General features: G+C 44.3%; 1 protein-coding gene across 3 annotated transcripts in view; it reads left to right on the forward strand.

The window, feature by feature from the left end:
- LOC116978262 (long-chain-fatty-acid--CoA ligase 6-like) overlaps positions 1–15139 on the forward strand; it is a 90088-nt gene that overhangs the window by 16990 nt on the left and 57959 nt on the right. The window contains exon 1 of one of the 3 annotated variants that reach the window (XM_033029270.1): positions 8266–8538. The exons of the other annotated variants lie outside the window; for them this stretch is intronic. The gene's annotated coding sequence lies outside the window, so the exon portion shown is untranslated. Of the gene's footprint in view, positions 1–8265; positions 8539–15139 lie in introns of those variants that run through there. 3 annotated transcript variants of the gene reach the window in all.

The raw sequence follows: 15139 nt of genomic DNA on the forward strand, positions 1-15139 counted from the left end.
CTAACTCTGATGCAGTAAATTATAACTGAGCTGGTCCCATCTGTCATTGCTTGGGTCATGTCTCCCCAAACCTTTGCTATCCATGCACCAGTCATTGTCTTTTAAAGCAAAGATAAACACAAAGTGTTGGAGTATCTCAGCGGGTCATGCAGCATCTCTGGAGATAAAGGATGGGTGGCCTTTTGTGTCGGGACCCTTCTACAGACCGACAGTAGAGGGGAGTGGGCTGGTTGTCGGGAAAGGCCAGAACAATGCAGGGCTGACGACACATGACCAAGGCACGATGGAGCCCATAATGGCCCATTGTTGGCAGGGGAAGAGGTGATAATGAATGGATGCAAGGATGAGAACAGTGGAACTAGTACATGCCCATTCAGTTACGCAGAACAGTCCCAACCAGAAACATCATCAATCCATGTTCTCCAGAGATGCTGCCTAACCTGCTGAGTTACTCCAGCATTCTGCCTAATTTCTGCCAGAGGAGATAGTTGAAGCATGTACAATAACAACATTTGAAAGACTCTTAGACTGGTACATGGATAGGAAAGGTTTAGAGGGATATAACTCAAATGCAGGCAAATTGGATTAGCTTAGATGGGGCATCTTGGCCAGCATGGATGTTGGGCTGAAGGGCCTGTTTTCATGCTGTATGACTCTAAGAACTATTGAGTGACCTAGAAAGCAAGCAAACGAGAGAACATTAAGGTTCATGAAATTATAAATGAAACATCTTGCACAATTTATAAAGATCTTTCTATTAATGAAATGTTAAATTATAATGAACTCTTCTGTTAATGTGCTAAAATAAAGTCCCTTCTATCCAGCAATTATAAATTTGTAGATAATGTGGGGCAAGCACTTTTATTTAAGTTTCACATTCAACCTGAACGGGAAAATCATTGCAGAATATTGAGTGACAATGGTCTAATGCTGGGGTGGGGAACCTTTTCATGTTGGAAGGCTGCATTAAGTTAGCTGTAATCTGATAAGGCCGCATCCAAGTAACTTCAATTAGATATACTTCAAAATGTACATTATGTTGTAACATTTTGTGACGATGGGCTGTTAAGCAGACAGAATAAAAAAAACAGTCAAACAAATATGCTCTTTAACTATTCTCAAATTTCAAACAAAACCACGTGCACCGCTATCAAAAGTTGATAATACTGAAGACTCGACCGCCAGTGGACTCTCCCCAACATTTCCCATCTCATCAACCAGCCTCAGGCGTTGGTGGACCTCAGCCAGGCAGGGAGGTTAACGCACATTCTAGTCGCATTAGAACTAAACCATGAGCTTTACAGGTGTTAAAATAGCCCTCATGACTTACTAATGTTTTAATTGTGGCCATCAGTCGGGGAGGATTATTTTGTTGAATCTTCTTTTACTCTTTGGTATTTTAAATACGTTCATTTTAAGATTAAAATAAAAATAATAAAAGACGAACAAAAATGTATTAATAAAAATAAAAGGATTTGTTCTGCAAAATTTGGATTCATTCAGAAGGCCGCACTTAATGGCCTAGAAGGCCGCAGGTTCCCCACCCCTGGTCTAATGTATTGTACATTTCGGACTGTGTAGGAGGGAACTGCATAGACACAAAATGCCGGAGTAACTCAGCGGGGCAGGCAGCATCTCTGGATAGAAGGAATGGGTGACATTTCAGGTTTAAAGGGTATTTTCTTGTCACATGTACCAATTGAGGAACAGTGAAACTCGATTTACTATATAGTCATACTTTCAAAAAAAACAAGTAACACGACATACAGTGGCTTACAAAAGTTTTCATACCCCTTGAACTTTTCCACATTTTGTCACGTTACAACCACAAACGTAAATGTATTTTATTGGGATTTTATGTGATAGACCAACACAAAGTGGTGCATAATTGTGAAGTGGAAGGAAAATGATACATGGTTTTCACATTTTTTTACAAATAAAAAACTGAAAAGTGTGGCGTGCAAAAGTATTCAGCCCCCCTGAGTCAATGCTTTGTAGAACCACCTTTCGCTGCAATTACAGCTGCAAGTCTTTTGGGGTATGTCTCTACCAGCTTTGCACATCTAGAGACTGAAATTTTTGCCCATTCTTCTTTGCAAAATAGCTCAAGCTCAGTCAGATTGGATGGAGAGCGTCTGTGAACAGCAATTTTCAAGTCTTGCCAGCGATTCTCAATTGGATTTAGGTCTGGACTTTGACTGGGCCATTCTAACACATGAATATGCTTTGATCTAAACCATTCCATTGTAGCTCTGGCTGTATGTTTAGGGTCGTTGTCCTGCTGGAAGGTGAACCTCCGCCCCAGTCTCAAGTCTTTTGCAGACTCTAACAGGTTTTCTTCCAAGATTGCCCTGTATTTGGCTCAATCCATCTTCCCATCAACTCTGACCAGCTTCCCTGTCCCTGCTGAAGAAAAGCATCCCCACAGCATGATGCTGCCACCACCATGTTTCACAGTGGGGATGGTGTGTTCAGGGTGATGTGCAATGTTAGTTTTCCGCCACACATAGCGTTTTGCATTTAGGCCAAAAACTTCAAGTGGACTCTATTTACTAATTAGGTGACTTTGAAGGCAATTGGTTGCACTGGATTTTATTTAGGGGTATCAGAGTAAAGGGGGCTGAATACTTTTGCACGCCACACTTTTCAGTTTTTTATTTGTAAAAAAATTTGAAAACCATGTATCATTTTCCTTCCACTTCACAATTATGCGCCACTTTGTGTTGGTTTATCACATAAAATCCCAATAAAATACATTTACGTTTGTGGTTGTAACGTGACAAAATGTGGAAAAGTTCAAGGAGTATGAATACTTTTGCAAGCCACTGTAACTACGTAAAAGTTAACAAACATCCACCATGGCGGATTCCTCACTGATGGAAGGCAAAGTCTAATCATCTTCACTCTTTATTCTCCGGTGGATTGAAACTCCCGTAATCGCGGCGGTCAAAGCTCCTGCGGCTTGGAGCTCCCGACGTCGGTCCCTTGAAGTTGGTCCCGAAGTCAGACCAACTTCAGACTCGTAGAAGGGTCCCAGCCCGCAACATCGCCTATCCACGCTCTCGGGGGATGCCGCATGACCTGATGAGTTACTCCAGCACATTGTGTCTAAGTTTATTTAGTGATGATTTGGGACCGGACAAGCGAAGCTGTGCTTCCTGATGTTGAAATCTAGGATTTCAAGAATTGGAAGACGGCCAAAGTGTGTTTTTATATAAAGAAAGAAGACAAAAACCTACAAATAGATGTGATGCATTCTAAATTTAGATTCTACTTATTTATAAGAAATGCTTGGTTCAAAATAAGCACGCAAAAGTGCGTAAAAGCTTGCTTTGATTACATAGAACTGTACAGCAGAGGAACAGGTCCTTCAGCCACCACGTCTGTTCAAAACATGATAAACTATCATTGAGATAAACTCTTCTTATCTGACTGCACGTGATCCATACCACTCTATTCCATGGTTGCTGGTTTACTGCTGTTATCCTAATTTTAATATAATTTGTTTAATATAATTTATTGCAAAGGTAGACAATTCTATTTTACTTTAGAGATAGAGTGTGGAAACAGGCCCTTCAGCCCACTGAGCCTGTGACGAACAGCAATTACCCCGTACGCTAACACTATCCTACACACCAGGTACAATTTACAGAAACCAATGTAACTACAAACCTGTACGTCTTTGGAGTTCGGGATGCAACCAGAGCACCCTGAGAAAGCCCACGTGGTCACGGGGAGAAGGGACAATCACCTTAAAGACAGCACCCGAGGTCAGCATCAAACCTGGATCGCTGTGGGGCTGCAACTCTACCACTGCTCCACCGTGCCGGCCTCAAAATTACTTTCTAAAAAAGCCTCTCCCTTGAGCGTTTTCCTGCATGTGACACGAGGCAGAGCCTTGAACAATCGCCCTGATATTCTTTAAGTCCTTGAATGCTGCTCGGCATCATGCAATGAGTTGATAGCACCTATCGTTCTGGAAACCAAGCGTTCTTCAGCTATGAACACTGAGAAGGATTTTCTTTTGTAACCATGTAGCCAACTTGTTCAATACCATCGTGATTTGTTTCAAGTTGTCCAAGAAAAAAATGCAAATTGGAATGCATTGAAAACATTTGTTGCTGGGCTCTGAAGAGAGGAAATAATGAAATTATTTTACTGTGAGGTAGTGGCTACCTCATAGCACCAGAGACCCGGGTTCGATCCTGACCATGGGTGCTGACTGTACAGGGATTGTACGTTTCAATCTGACTCTGTGCGTTTTCTCTGGGTGCTTCTGTTTCCACCCACACTACAAAGCTATGTAGGTTTGTAGGTTAATTGGCTTGGTAAAGATTGTAAAATGTACCAAGTATGTAGGATAGTGCTAGTGTAGGGGGTGATGATCGCTGGTCAGCATGGACTCGGTGGGCCGAAGGGCCTGTTTCCATGCTGTATCTCTAAACTAAACTAAAAGCCCTATTCCTTCAGTGACTCGAGGGCATGAGGGGCTAACTTATTGCCTTAAAAGGAACTGAAAGCGGGCAAAAGTTTGGTTGTGGTGTGAGGTTGAGCAAAGAGGAAGGAGGTCTGTGTCGAAAACATCTGCAAGTTGTAAAACAGTTGTGAAGAGTAGTCAGAAAAGGAAAGAAGTAGCTGTGAGATAGGGCATTGCTTGTCAACCACAGCCCCCGACTCTCTCTCTGAAGAAGGGTCCCGATCAGAAACGTCACCCACTCCTTTTCTCCAGAGATACTGCCTGACCCGCTGAGTTATTCCAACATTTTGAGGTATGCCTGTTTGGACAGTTTTGTTGTGTGTGTGATGTCAGTTTACTTTGTAGGAAGGAACTCCAGATGCCGGTTTACACCGAAGATTGACACAAATTTAGGGAGTAACTCAGCGGGAAAGGCAGCATCGCTGGAGAGAAGGAACGGGTGACATTTTGGGTCAAGACCCTGTCTCGACCTGAATTCTCAACCATTCCTTCTCTCCGGAAGTTTCTGCCTGTTCAGTATATTTTTATTGATCTTCCTTTAGGATATAGGTTTCACTAGCAAGGCCAGTATTTCGTGTCATGCCTGCTGCTTCTCTGTTTGGGTGTAAGATTTGTAGTGAGGGTCTGTGGGTAAAGTGAATAATATGAAATGAAGTCTGGTGAATGAGCACTGACATGGAGAGAGGGTGGACAGAGCTGTGTTGCCGTCAATGACGCTGTGAATAGTCCAGCAGTGATGAGCGAGGCTTGAATAATGCTCTTCACTTGAAATCACTGATTTACTTCCAGCAGTAAATCCATGATTGTGGGACAATGAGTTTAGAAGTTACCCAAGTCCTATATCACGATAGATACAATAGAACTTTATTAATCCCAGAAGGGAAATCGATCACAAAATACATCAAACATGAAATTAAAGTGACGAGTGGAAAGGCTTGAGGGATGTGCAAAGATTGGGGATCTGTGCAAAGATTGGGAAAAGAGGGGAGGCCTGGTTCTTCTGTGTTCATTGCCTGAATATTTTCCTGCCCCTTGGTGATAAAAGTTATCCTTTCACTGCACGCATTGATCAGTCAGTCCTCTGATACAGTATTATAGTCGTAGGGTGATACAGTGGAAACAGCCTCTTCGACCCAACTTGCCCACACCGACCAACGTGTCCATCTACACCAGTCCCACCTACTGGTGTTTGGCCCAGAAACCTCTAAACCTGTCCCATTCATGAACTTGTTTAAATGCTTCTTAAACGTTGTGGTAGTACCTGCTTCACCTACCTCCTCCAGCAGCTCATTCCATGCACCCACCACCCTTTGTGGAAAAAAGTTACCCCTCGGGTTCCTATTAAATCTTTCCCCCCCACCTCACCTTTAACCTATGTCCTCTGATTCTTGATTCCTCTACTCTGGGCAAGAGACTCTGTGCATTTACCTGACCTATTTCTCTATTGATTTTATACACCTCTATTCCTTGGAGCACAGGAGGAAGAGGGATGATCTTGTAGAGTCCCAGCCTGCTCAACCTCTCCCCATAGCTCAGTCCCCTGAGTCCTGGCATCATCCTCGTCAATCTAGTTCTCTGCTTCTCTCCTCCATTCTTCCACCCCACTGCGGCAATGATTGATAGCATTCTTATTGATTCCTGAAAGCACCCTTCCAATTGCAACGTAGCCTCTGGAAATCCAAGTCTGTTATTTGGGAATGCTGCTGTTAGACATGTGCTGCCTGCATAGAATAATCATTCTAATTCACAAGCAGCATACATTTTAATGCCACCTGCAACATTTTTGTTAAATGAATCGATGCTTCATGCAGTCCATCTCTCTGAGCCTCGGAGTCCAATATCTATATAGACGGTGATTATTGAGCCAAATGCATTTTGAAAGCTTGATGACTGTGCTAATATATACCTAATTATATTTGATTGCTTTCCCAGGTTAAAATGCAATGGAAAAGATCAGGTTAATGTAGTCTTTTGCCCAGAGTGGGGGAATAGTGAACCAGAGGAGGTAGGTTTAAGGCGAGGCGGGGGGAATTTAAAAGGAGCCTGAGAGGTAACTTTTTCTCACAGGGTGGTGGTGGGTGTATGGAACGAGCTGCCGGAGGAGGTAGTTGGCGTTTAAGAAACGTTTAGATGGGTACATGGATAGGACAAGATTAGCGGGATATGGGCCAAATGCAGGCAGGTGGGACTAGTGTAGATGGGATATGTTGGTCGGTGTGGGCAAGTTGGGCAGCAGGTCCTGTTTCCACGCTGCAAGACTCTGTCAATAAAGACAATTTTAATGCTTATTAACTTTATTTGTTTTGACATGGGAACCTGTTCTAAATCATGCACATTAGTGTTTTGATTGGGAAGGAAGGATATGGAAGGGCAATTTCAACGATGGTGGGGGGGGGGAGGGGGGGGGGAGGCCAATTTTAATTCTGTAGGGCAGCAAAATGAGGCTAGGTGAAATATTGAGTTGAAGGACAATGGGTTCCTTTAAGGTTATAGGTCCAAGGAACACTGGATATCAAGAGATATTGAAGGTTGGAGAAAGGAAACATGGGAATCATACGGCAGAAGTGAACACAATTCTGTTCAACAAATCATTGATCACTTTTATAGTAGAAAAATGGAAACATAGAAAATAGGTGCAGGAGTAGGCCATTCAATATGATCATGGCTGATCATCCAAAATAATTACCCCGTTCTGGCTTTCCCCCCCATATCCCTTGATTCCCTTGGCCCTAAGAACTCAATCTAACTCTCTCTCTTGAACACATCCAGTGAATTGGCCTCCACTGCCTTCTGTGGCAGAGAATTCCACAGATTCACAACACTCTGGGTGAAAAGGTTTTTCCTCATCTCAGTCATAAATGGCCTACCCCTTATTCTTAAACTGTGACCCCTGGTTCTGGACTCTCCCAACATTGGGAACATTTTTCTTGCATAAACCCTGTCCAATCCTCTAAGAATTGTATGTGTTTTTAACTTATAGATAGATCCCCTCTCATACTTCTAAATTCCAGCGAATACAAGCCCAGTCGACCCATTCTTTCATCATACGTCAGTCCCGCCATCCCAGGGATTAATCGGCTTTAATAGATGACCTTTGCAACTCGAGCAATTTACTCTCATTTAATTGATTAACTAACTTTAATTTTACTTAATACTTATCAGATTTGCCAAGCCCGAGCTACATCCAATCTTCAAACTCCAGTCCAGAAACTGGAGACTGTCTTGTACTTTTAAGGGGGGAAAAGTATCTTTCCAAGTGTCAACTATAAAAGAAAGGCATTGTTTTCATTGCCACATTGTTACACTGTGGTCTCCTAGCTATCAACAAAGATTAGAGTCTCCAATACAACACTAACGTGTGTAGGAAGGAATTGCACATGCTGGATTACACCAAAGATAGACTCAATGCTGGAGTTACTCAGCGGAACAGGCAGCATCTGTGGAGAAAAGGAATGGGTGACGTTTCGGGTCGAGACCCTTCTTCAGACTGTCAGTCTGAGAGCGAGTCTAGACATATGGAAGGGTAAGGTGTGAAAATGAGAGATCAAAGCAGATGATTAAAAAATGTCGAATGTTAACTGAGGTGGGGGAGAGAGGAAAATAAAGGGTTACTTGAAGTTGGATGAAACAATCAGGTTTCTGGTTAGCTTCTAATGCTTTAAATCAATGTGGAAATGAGCTGGTTTTTTTTGTTTGAGGCTGCACTAAAGCAGAAAGGCGGGATCTATGCGATCAGCTGCCTTCCTCACCAGTTGCTGCCAAATCATCAGTGGGGTTTACTGTCTGTCATCCATCTAGCTACCTCTGAGTGGAAGGCAGAGCTGACTCCCGACCGAACAAGTCCGTCGTGTGAGGTGCCCGATACATTATTTGACAAAGCACAATCTGGCAGCAAGCCACTGCTTTCTATTTTTAAAAAAAAGCAACATCCAGTTGACTCGAGTGTTGTGGGATTTGATCCTTCCTTCCTTGAGTGTAAAGGGATTTCTTATCCACAACAGCTAGTTTTAAATGGAATGTGCTCTCGGTTACTGCTTCACGAGGGATGCTGAAAAATTAAGGTAAGATCATCACTTAACCCCAACGATTTAGTAACTGGTGAGTAGCGATCTGGACCAGCACCATTTTGTTAATCTTATCTCCCTGCAGGTTTGTTTGACAGCAAGATTCTTTTAAGTTGTGATTTTGTTTTGTTTGTGATTATGTAACACTCACTCATCCTTGAACAGTATTGGTTGCACCAAGGGATTTTTACACAAATATTGTCATTTTTTGTTCGTTGTGTTATCTAAGCACTGTGCTTGTAAGCCTGCTATGCTGCTTGCAAGTATGGATTGTATCGTTCCCTTTCTGCACATGTGAAGGTTAAACACTCCTGCAAAACATTTAACACTTAAATTTGTCAGGAAACTGATAGTGGAGGGGTGTAATTTAACAAATACTTTGATGGGTGGGTGGGGGGGGCGGGGGGTGGTAAAGAATGATTGATTTTCATTATGTGGAAATCTTGCTTTTTGAAGGGTTTTTTTCCCCCCTGATCATTTCTGGTCCTGAGTGTAATATGTTGTTCAGGCTGAGGGAAAGTGTGGAGCTCATTGTCTCTGGTCCCTGCCTGTGTTGCCATGACAAGCGTTCAGGATTAGCCTGTGGTGACTGTCATTCTGATGTTCCCTTCCTCCGTGGGAAAGCGCCCATTGTTTTTGGCATTGGCTGCCTCATAAACAGCACCGGGTGCTGTGGAAACGTGGATGGAATTGTGGATTGAGTCTTGTTTCATCGACCTCTGCCAGAGTATATTTTGAACGGGCTGTCACATCGTTCACTTGCAAAGTTGCTTTCTTGTTTATTACACAAACATACAAGAATGTAGAACAGTCCAGAAGTTGGACACAAGTGCTGAAGTAACTCAGCGGGTCAGGCAGCATCTCTAGAGAAAAAGGATGCATCCAGAGATGCTGCCTGTCCTGCTTAGTTACACCATCACTTTATGTCTATCTTCGGTGTAAACACAGAAACATAGAAAATAGGTGCAGGTGTAGGCCCTTCGAGCAAGCATTCAATATGATCATGGTCTGAAGAAGGGTTTCGATCCGAAACGTTGCCTATTTCCTTTGCTCCATCGATGCTGCTGCACCCGCTGAGTTTCTCCAGCATTTTTGTGTACCTTCCATTTTCCAGCATCTGCAGTTCCTTCTTAAACATTCAATATGATCATGGTTGATCGTCCAAAATCAGTAACCCGTTCCTGCTTTCTCCCCATATTCCTTGATTCCATTAGCCCTAAGAGTGATATCTTAAGGGCCTGTCCCACGTACGTGTCCTTGGCACGCTAATTACACGACCTCGTGGTCGCGTCGAGCCGCGACGGTCCCGCGCGACTTCATTTGCCCGCACAGCCGTCTGGAGCGCGTGACGTCATTTGAAGATGGACACAAAATGCAGGGGTAACTCAGCGGGACCGGCAGCATCTCTGGAGAGAAGGAATGGGTGATGTTTTGTGTCGAGACTCTTCTTCAGTCTGAAAGAATGGTCTGGACCCGAAACGTCACCCATTGCTTCTGTCCAGAGATGCTGCCGGTCCCGCTGAGTTACTCCTGCATTTTGTGTCTATATTCAATTTTCTTGGCCCCGCTCTGGGAGTAGATGTGGGGGCGGATCCGGACCGCAACGGCCGTGAGGCTCAGGCCGAGCTCGGCGATCGTTTGCCTGCTTCTACTGCTGTTGGAGGTGAGACGTTGCGTCACGCCAGGGTCTTGGGCCTGTCCCACTTTGGCCGTCAGTTACGCGACAAGCCGTTGGCGCGCAAAGATTTTGTTCGCTACAAAAATTTCGGAGACCCTCGCGATGTAGCGCACAACTACATACCCCTCCGCGCTTCTCAGTGGAACCGGCCCCGTGCGGCTATATGATGCCCGTGCGCCTCAACGCGACGACGAGGTCGCGTAATTTGTGTGCCAAGGACACGTAAGTGGGACAGGCCCTTAACTCTCTCTTAAATACATCGAGTGAATTGGCCTCCACTGCCTTCTTTGGCAGAGAATTCCACAGATTCACAACTCTCTGGGTGAAAAGATGTTTTTTTCATCTCAGTCCTAAATGGCCTATCATTTATTCTTAAACTGTGGCCACTGGTTCTGGACTCTCCCAACATCAGGAACATGTTTCCTGCATCTAGCCTGTCCAATCCCTAAAGAAGCATCTACAGTTCCTCTCTACAGGAAAGATATTCATCACCCAATCAAAAGTTTATTTGGCTTATTTTGCATCTATTGAAGTGATTTGCAGATATTTAGAAATCAAGAACTGCAGATGCTGGTGAACATGCTGGAGTAACTTGGTGGGTCAGGCAGCATCCCTGGAGAACATGGATAGGTAACGTTTCGGGTCGAGGCACTTCTTCAGACTGTTCAAGTGTCATAGTCCCTGGTAAACGATAAACAGGCTTTTATACTTGGAATGGAGTTGCAAATAATAAGGACAAAATGACCAAAAGGTATTTGTCAAGGAATGACTTGTTGACAAGGGGTACTCTGGGGAAATTCAAATACTTTTCTTCGGAAGTAGATTCCTGAACCAAAAGTTCACCGATCCATGTTCTCCAGAGATACTGTCTGATCTGCTGAGGAACTCCAGCACTTTGTGTCTTTTTAGTAAACCAGCATTTGCTGTTCCTTGTATCCACATCCATATTCCATATTTTCCATCTACCAGATCTGTGTTACGAAAGAATAAATTAATAGCTCAACATCTCATATCAAATATAGCAGGAAATCTCTCCCCCCCCCCACCCCCCACCATCACTACGGCATCAATTGTGTGCTCAAGTATCTACATTGGAGTTCAACTCACAATTTTGCAATCTAGTTTAGTGATGTAGTAAAGGGCCTGTCCCACTTTGCATTTTTTTGGGGGGGGTTTTCCGCTGACTGCTAGGGTCATTGACTGACGTACCAGGTCGCCAAAAAACTGTCAAGTTGTACGACATTGCTACGACACAAGCTGCGACAATTTACGTCATCCGACGTCACAACTTTTCGGGACCTGGGACGACCACAACAGCGACAACATACAACATCCTGCGTCCGCACAGACGTCAAACAACGACAACCGAGGTCAACATGCGTCCCGCGACACGATACGACAAACTACGACACTGTCTGCGACATCTGAAGACAACAGTAGACAAGTAACGCCATTTTGATCCGTATCTTGACGCAGTCACTGTCGCCGGTTGATGTAAGGTGATATATGATGGCGCAGTTTGTCGCAAAAGGAAGTTTGCTGACATTTCTAAATCCAGCAGCGACAAGAAAAAAGTGACGACACTTGCGGAGAAAGCTCACGACAACACGGGCTTCTGCCCGCGTCACGCCAGTGGGACGGCTTAATGGGGCCCCTTGGCCCAACAAACACCCCGACATTAGTTCTACGCTATACACTAGGGGCAATTCACAGAAGCCAATTAACCTACAAACTTGCACATCTTTGGAGCTTGGGAGGAAACTGGAGCACCCAGAAAAAACCTTCATGGTCACAGGGAGCACGCACAAACTTTGTACAGACAGCACCTGTAGTCAGGATCGAACCTAGATCTCTAGCGCCATCTCTAGCAACTCTACCACTGTGTCACCCAAAGTCTGAGGCACAATTGGCATCGCTGGGCTAAGGTTAACATTTTGTGTGATCAGGACAGGTGATATCTTCCCAGTCACTCCCACACCACCAGTTGTTTGGGAATGTTCAAGCACGGATGACATCCCTGTCTTCTGACCTTGTTAGGAAGTGCTATCATGTGCTTTTTTTTGTATCAAGAGTTCAAAGGTCAGTTTATTGTCACATGTCACATTAAGGTACAGTGAAATATATAAATGTAGAGTTGGCAGCAGAAGTCCTTTGGGGGAAAAAGATCCAGCAAGAATCTAAGCTGCTGCAGCATGCCACGTGTCTGCACTATTCCTCTGCATTTAAAGTAGTGCTTCAGGGGTTAGCGTTAAGGACAGGGTTATGAAGATGGTGCTGTACTGATCTCTGGTGACCTGATAGTTTTATAACATACTTCCAGGACACAGTTATTAATAAATGGTTTGCAGTTGATGGCAACAAAATCTCCTAGTGTATATATAGTTGATTTATAATTAATCTTGCATTGCAATCTTAATGGGGAAAGGAAAATACGGGGAATAATATTAAGGGCCTGTCCCACGAGCATGCGACTGCATGCGGCAAGCGCGACCAAACCGGAAGCGGGGGCTGCGCGGAGGTCGAGTGATCCCGCACGAGTTGACGTGAAGTTCGAGCGAAGGTGTACGCCGTCAAGACGCTGCATACGGCCTTGATGCGGCTGTGGGCCGGCAGGCCGTTGAAGCGCGGAATTTTTGAACAATGTCTTTTTCAGAGCCCCGCGCGATGTCGGGACCAGCTCCGCACAACTCCACAATGTCCATGCTGAATTTGATGGCAGATTTAATGAATGTCCTTTGCCTGCACGTGATCTAGTCACTACATCCATGTGCCCATCTAAAAGCTTCTTAAATGTTGCGATCATCTATTATTCAGTTTAAATATAAAGTATTTCAGAATCTTGTGTAGAATAAAGCAATTTTGTTTACACCAAGGTGCCAAAAAATGCACAATTAATAAACATGCGTGAAACATGTCTGGAATATGAAATAATGATGATTAACCTTTTTGGAGGTGGTGGTACAGTGTAGCAGCACACACCATCACAAAGAAATGCTGCAATAGAATACACGCCATCCTTTTGTTTGAGGTGAAATTATTTTGTTCTCTATTTGGAGGCCAAACGTTTTCTCTTCATTCAGTCACAAAACAAACTGCTGCAGATCTCAACAGGTCGAGCAGCATCTATGAAAGGGGAAGGCATTGTATATGTTTTGGGTCGAAATCCCGGCATCGGGACTTTTTTTTCTGTTTTTGGCCAAATTATACAATTGGATTATTACATTTGGATTTAGACTTTAGAGACGTGGTGCGGAAACGGGCCCTTCGGCCCAACGAGTCCATGCCAGACCAGTGATCACCCCATACACTAGCACTATCCTACACACGATTTACAATTTTGCTGAAGCCAATTAACCTACGAACCTGTACGTCTCTGGAGTGTGGGAGGAAACCGGAGCACCCGGAGAAAACCCACATGGTCACAGGGAGAAGGTGCAAACTCCGTACATCGGCACCCATAGTCAGCATCAAACCCGGGTCTCTGGTGCAAGAGGCGGCAACACTACAGCTGCACACACCATCACACTACAGCTGCCCCACTGTGTCACTCTTGATGGAAAAAGCCAGTATTTAAGGTAACTTTATAATGCGATAAAATAGCATTCCAACGTCAGATACGAGTTGCATAATTTGTGATCTCTTCAATTCGCTGTCCTTAAATTTAGGTTCCAGTGATGAGGAAGGTGATCCCTTCCATTGATGATTTATGTCTTTAATTTCCTCGCAGTTACTGCAAAGAAATGAGGAGAAAGATCAGCAAAAAAATCTTTCCTTTTTGTTGAATATGTGGCTTTTGCACATCTTTCCTGCATGAGAGCACACAGTAATAGGTGCTAGAAACGATTCAAGGCCACTTGCACGCTGCCAGTGAAGTGGGGCATTGTGTTTCGGATACAATAGGATCCTTGTTGTTGAGCCATTAAGGCATAATCGCCAAGATAAGTGAACCTTGGTCCAGATAAAGTGGATTGAAACACTGTATACTAATGGCAAGTGACACCATGTGTTTGAAGAGTAGAGCCGTTTTTTGTTTTTTTTTAAATGCCTGGAAAATCTATTGCAGAACTCTTAGTTTCCTTAAATGCATATTTCTGGGTCGTTGCTCTCTACAGTAATTCAACGGGACATGTCAGAATGTGAGGTGCCCATGTGCCTCCACATAATGTTCAAGCAAGTAGTGCTAAAGGGATGATAACTTGGAACAGACATTTCAGCACATTGTGGAATAACTGGGATCACATTGTACCAGGATCACGTTGAGCGGCATGGTGGCGCAGCGGCTGAGTTGCTGTCTTGCAGCGCCAGAGACTCTGGTTCAATCCTGACTAAGGATGCTGTCTGTACGGAGTTTGCACGTTCTCCCCATGACCTGCGTGGGTTTTCTCTGGGTGCTCTGGTTTCCTCCCACACTCAAGACATGCAGGTTTGTAGGTTAATCGGCTTTGATCTTCTTCTTCTTATCGAGTCCACACACAAGATTAGAAGTTGTTCAGCCAGAGCTGAACACACTTCTCGGCATCTGCACAATGGTGTCTGTCTTGCGCTTCTTGTGCGTCTTGTGCGTGGTGGTGGAAAGATTGGTTGAAACAGGGCCGCGACGTGAACGCTCTTTCCTTGACCCCATCGGCTTTGATAAAAAAAAATTATTGTTCCTGGTGTGTAGGATAGTGTTAGTGTACGGAGGGGATTGCTGGTTGGCATGGACCCGGTGGGCAGAAGGGCCTGTTTCCAGGCTATATCTCAAGTCTAAAGAGTGACCATTGCTGAACGCTCCCAGTGCAAACGAGCCTCCTCAGCCGAGGATAGTTGATGAATTGGGCCAATTTGGCCCATCAAGTCTACTCTGCCATTCAATCATGGCTGATCTATCTTTCCCTGTCAACCCTGTTCTCCTGCCCTCTCCCCATAACATTTGACACC

The sequence above is a fragment of the Amblyraja radiata genome, chromosome 11 (genome assembly GCF_010909765.2).
Source record: "Amblyraja radiata isolate CabotCenter1 chromosome 11, sAmbRad1.1.pri, whole genome shotgun sequence".
Lineage (NCBI taxonomy): Eukaryota > Metazoa > Chordata > Chondrichthyes > Rajiformes > Rajidae > Amblyraja > Amblyraja radiata.